At 45.9% G+C, this 5,379-nt stretch overlaps 1 protein-coding gene and 1 long non-coding RNA gene across 5 annotated transcripts in view; one reads left to right on the top strand and one right to left on the bottom strand.

Moving 5' to 3' along the window:
- The window catches only part of APC (APC, WNT signaling pathway regulator), a 223,955-nt gene that overhangs the window by 105,515 nt on the left and 113,061 nt on the right, over positions 1-5,379 (top strand). The window lies entirely within an intron of this gene.
- LOC109297484 overlaps positions 1,797-5,379 on the bottom strand; it is a 10,714-nt gene continuing 7,131 nt past the window's right edge. Inside the window, exons 2-3 of the long non-coding RNA XR_002097329.1 lie at positions 3,079-3,084; positions 1,797-1,897 (exon numbers count right to left, since the gene is read on the bottom strand). This is a non-coding gene — a long non-coding RNA (uncharacterized LOC109297484). The remainder of the gene's footprint in view (positions 1,898-3,078; positions 3,085-5,379) is intronic.

Raw genomic sequence — 5,379 nt, forward strand, 5'->3', positions numbered from 1 at the left:
GTGTGTGTGTGTGTGTGTGTGTGTGTGTGTGTGTGTGTGTGTGTGTGTGTGTGTGTGTGTGAGATGAAGGAGCCATGTGCTAATTACCCCCTCCTTGTGACTGGAACTGGGTGTTCTTGTCACGAATCCTGGGATACTCCAAAATTTATATACAGATGAGGTGCAGGTCAACCTGAACCAGCTTTACCTCATGGAAGGTGCAGCCACGCTAATCTTGTGTGCCAGGCTGAGAGAAGGGGCGACAGTGGTATTCTGGGTTAACTGTTTGTTGCCCTTTGGTGATGTTTGTGAAGCATTTAAAGTTGGTGAAGAAACAGAAATCATTCAAAATAGGAAAGAGGCAGAGCTCAGCTGTGGGAATGAAGAGGAAGCCAAAATGTATACAATGTAATGGCTCACTTTGAAAAAGAGGTAGTGGTGAGTGGGACTGATTTTTCAATGGGTACAATCATGTGTCTTATTCAGATGGGCTGCACTAGCCTGTCCTAATGGTGGGTTCCCATCAGCATCTTGGCCTTTTTGGCTAAGATCAAATGTAGCGCAAGCACTTCATGCCCAGCAGCAGTTTCACATGGTTTACGGACTGGTGCTTCATTCACCGCATCCGCTTCAACTGCCTGCTGCTCAATACTGCTGTCCAGTATAGGAACCATGACAAGAGGTGCCTATGGCAACAAGGCAGAGACTCTCACCTATGTGCTGTGCAAGAATGTGGCAGCTACACCACAGTGCTGTTCAGGACTGGCTGGCCACAGCTATCCTAGCCTCGGTGGGGACTGTTTCTGTCAATCACACCATCCCAGGCTATGAAGGCAGCTGCACCTGGATATCATTGTGACCAATGAGAACAGCAAGTGGTGTTAGTATATGGTGATGGTAGATGTCACCATCCCCTTTGAGAACTGGCAGCAAGCCTTCGTTGAAGTCTGTGAAGGGAAGCAAGACAAGTACCAGCTGCTGGCAGACATCCTGAGGTGCTGGCCATATGACATGACAGTCAAGGCACTGATCATCGGGGTGCTCGGAGCATGGGACCCCAGCAACAAAAGCATCCTGCATTCCTGCCGCATATCTTGCCGCTATGCTAAGCTGATGCAGTGCCTCATGGTGTCTGACACCATCCACTGGTCCAGGGACTGGTCTACATGGAGCAGATCGCAGGACAGCACCAATAAGTTAACCCCACCAGACTGCCATCTGGTAGCGATGCAGAGGGGACTGCCTGACTGCCCCTCGCTGCTACACCTAAAGGACTCTTAAGGACTTTTTAAATCCTTCCTTTCCCTCACAATAGTATCCCACATAACACTATTTGTAACTCTGTGTGTACCTACAAACCATCTTTCTACTTGAATATTGTATTGTTGTGCGGGGTCTCGTATATGTCCTTTGCTGTATAAGCATTACGTCTCCTCCCCTCCTTTCCTTCTTCCCACCCCTTCACCCCAGGCTTAGTTGGCTGCATGTTTCATACGCAACTTAGTTGCATTCACACCCCTAAGTCCACTAGGGCTGTGCCAGCACCATTTCATTTCAAATTCTGTTTCGCCATTTTGAAGAGACAGTGTTTCATTTTGTTTCATCAAAATTATTTAAGTGTTTCGACGTATTTTGACGTTTCACCCCTAGGCTATAATGGGGAATCATGAAAATGACTATAACTTTGTCATTTCTTGCCTGATTCAGATGAAAATTCCAGGGATGATAGCCCCTTTTGAGGGCATTAACCCTGCCAAGTTTTAAGGAGAGAGGTGTAGGGGTTTCAGGGAAACTGCACCTCAAACTTCTAAAAGCAAAACTTGTGTCACTTGCTGGCTGAGGCAGCCTCCTGTCATTCTGCGTGCAGATCTGGAGGCCTGCGCCCCCAGGAGGGGTGTGGGGTTGTGCCGGACTCCTGCTGGGTGTGTGTGCCCCTGGATCTGCATTCAGGATGACAGGAGGCTGCCGCCTGGGACCAGCGCTGAGTGCAGCCGCACCCAGCATTGGGAAGACTGCTGCTGTTGCTGGGTCCAGACAGCAGTGCCAACCTCCTGTCATCCTGCGCGCAGATCTGGGGGCCCGCACCCCGTGGAGGAGTCCAGCAGTGCTGGGAGTGCAGGTTGAGTTCCGTGGGGCTGGTGGAGCTGCTGAGAGTGCAGCCCAGGCTCTCCTCCCCCTCCCACCCCTGGACTGCACTCTGAGTGGTTCTGCCTTCCCCATGGAGCTCAGCCCAGTGGCGGGAAAGCCAGTGGTGGAGCTGCTCGGAGTGCTGCCCTGGTGAGCACAGCCCAGTGGCGGGAGGCTCCGCAGCCTTGCAAAGGTGAGCCTGGCGGCAGGAGACGGGGGAGAGCCACTGGCCAGGGCTACACTCTGAGTGGCTCCGCCACTGGCTCTCCCACCACTGGGCTGAGCTCCATGGGGCTGGCAGAGCCGCTTGGAGTGCGGCCCTGGCTCTCCCTTGCCTCCCATCACTGGGCTGCTTCGAAACTCAAAACTTTAGAAACGTTTCGAGTGCCCTCATTTTGTTTCAAAGCCTTTTGTTTCATTTTGATTTTACTGTTTCAAGCTCGAAACACGTCAAAACATCTGCGAAACAAAACACTCGTCGAAATTTTGCACAGCCCTACTGCCCACCCTCTGCTACAGAGTCCCTCACATGGGTCTTCTATATTTCCTTGTGCCTCAAACTTGGTCATTGTGATCTTTAACATTTTTGGCACCCAGTGGAGGGTATCAGGGCTCACTGTGGCCATCCCATTGCAGTACCTTCAGACCTGGTGTTGGTTCCCTATGAAGGGAACACCCACCTAATTTTTTTTTTTTAAGGGCCAAAAAAAAGATTCCCATGAGCATGTTTACCCAAAATGTTTTATTGTCATGCTCAGTGTTGGCTGCATTGAATCAGCTTCATAGTTGGCTTCCATTGCTGAGCACATGCTGTTTTTGGCAGCAGCGTAGTGGTAGTGTATTTAGTGAGATTTCTTTGTTTGCGATTATAAGATGAAAGGCTTTTTTTTCCCCTATGCCAATGGGGTGGGGAGGAGGACCTTATCTTATAGTTGAGTAAATACGAGAGTCCAAACAATAATACTAGGAGACCTGGCCCTTTCTCTTGGGGAAGATCAGCAAAAATTGGCATTATGTGGCTGTGCTAGCTTTCTACTGCTCAGTAAGTTCTTCTTAAACTAGCAGAGTTACCTGGTGCCAAATCCACTAGATTTGGAAAAGGGTTATAGAGTGGAAGATAATATAAGTCATAATCTTCAATGCAGTATCACTGAGTATAACTGAACTTTGGCTTTTTTACTTGCTCTGGGTAGTGCTGGCTTGACACGCATGCCTTGTTTCCATACTTTCCGAACTTGGGTACCATTAGTTTTCACTCATGTATGAGAGCCTTCCAGCAAACTGCTATAAGTTAATTGCCATGCAAAGGTTGTTGGAAGCAGTGACTGGACTGGATCTGCCATCATGCTGGCATTGCTTTCATTTACGTTCTAGTCAGCTCCAATGAATAACTTTCTGTCTGACTGGCTTTCCAACATTCTGGCTGGCATAGTCAGTGCTGAGCTGTCTTTGTGCTCGTGGCTTTGTTGAGGTTATTTATATGGTACAGTGTGCCCCACCAGCTCTACTGAGCTATTTTTTTCCTGCCTTTCCAAGTGCCTATTTTGCAGCATTCTGCATTTGGCACTGTTTAACAGTTAAGACACTGTCTCAACCTCTTTGGCATTTCATTGGATTTTTTCTCTGCGCTGATTTCAGAGAAGCATAAAATTACAGCAAGCAATAAGGAGGAAACTTTTAAAAAGGTATAAATGGGTGTTTTTTTTAAAAATAGCTAAAAGTATAATAGCAAGTGAGATTAAATGCATCAGAAGCAGGAAACCTATGAAAGAATCAGTGTCTTAAAGGGGACAATTAAGGAAAGCAAAAGACATGGCTGAGAATCTTAATGTTTTCTTTGCATCAGTTTTCACTGATGGGGTGTTCTTTTTGGTAATAAAGCTGAAATTGAGGAGATGTAAGTAGAGGCACTGAAACAAATGGATAATTTTAAAAGGCAGTAAGTCACCAGTCCAAGATGATTTGCTGGTTCAGCAGTTCTGAAGGAGCAGAAGTACACAGTAGCTGAACTGGTAACAAACATACAGTTTCTGAATAAAAACAGCCACTATTCCTGATAACTGAAGGGTATCAAATATTATACTTCTGTTTAAAAAAGGATTTAGGGCTTATCCAAAGAATTTTAGAAGAGTAAGGCTTACATTTGTATTTGGCAAACTTGTTAAACAATATTTTTTCTATCTTTTTCTGTTTCTATTATCCTTATTTGGCCATCAGCACTTTAGTATCTGATCACCTCGCAATTTTTCATGTGTTTATTTTAATGTAGCATTCCTATGAGGTTGGGATGTACCCAGTTTTACAGAAAATAAAATTTATGCCTGTATACTGATCTGAGTCAGGTTTGCATCAATTCCTAAATTTCATCATATCCATTTTTGCTACTTCCTTTGCCAACTCCTCTTTCAGCTCCAGGGAATGCCGTGGTAAGTCACGGATCTCAAAACACACAAATAAAACTTAAGGTATTGTTTTTGGTATTATTTCTTGGGGGTTTTGCTGTTCTTAGCATAGGGAAAAAGGTATCTGAGAGACTTGATTGTTGTAGAGGGAGGTCTGGTGGCAAACTCTATGCTTAGGGTGCCGAATAGAAAGGAATTCTTTTGTTCTTTTTTGAAAAGGTATTGCACTACTGTTATTTGCTATAGTCTTTGGTATTGAGTAGAGAGAATTTTATCTGGTTACCCCAAAGTGCCATTTTTTCCATGAAATTCTCATTAGAAAAGCATGAGAAGGTGCTTTTAAAAGGCACTGTATTCCTCCTTCTCCTTGCATATCTTAAAGTCTTGGTGGCTTGCTAGAATCACTGAACATTCTTGTTTGTGCACAGTTTGAAGCAACCAAACCACATGCTGTGAATGTCAGGAAGCTCTCTGGTATCTCTGCGGTATCTGCAGGCTAGAATCCAGTTTGCCTAGCCTCCTTTGTCACAGAGCCAAACTAGTTTGCTTCTCTATAATAAGCTTCTGGGCTTGATATTTAGTCACTGTGGCATGTTAAACCATTGCATCCTACTCTGAAGGGGGCACCACATACCACAGCAGCTCCCCCAGCTCCTATGTGGCAAACAAAAGAATGACTTTTATTAGTAAATGTTTAGGATTGGGAATCCAAAAAAAAGATGACAAAGCTGGTAGGGAAATACAGATTGCCCGAGCAAGGGACTAACAATAGAGGGATGGGGGTGAGGAGGGGAACACAGTTAGGTTACAGGAGATACAATGTTAGCCAACTAAGCCCGGGGATGTGGGGGGGGGGGGGGGGGGGGGGGGG

This window comes from Gavialis gangeticus, unplaced genomic scaffold, assembly GCF_001723915.1.
Source record: "Gavialis gangeticus isolate Ggan-Ray unplaced genomic scaffold, GavGan_comp1, whole genome shotgun sequence".
NCBI lineage: Eukaryota > Metazoa > Chordata > Crocodylia > Gavialidae > Gavialis > Gavialis gangeticus.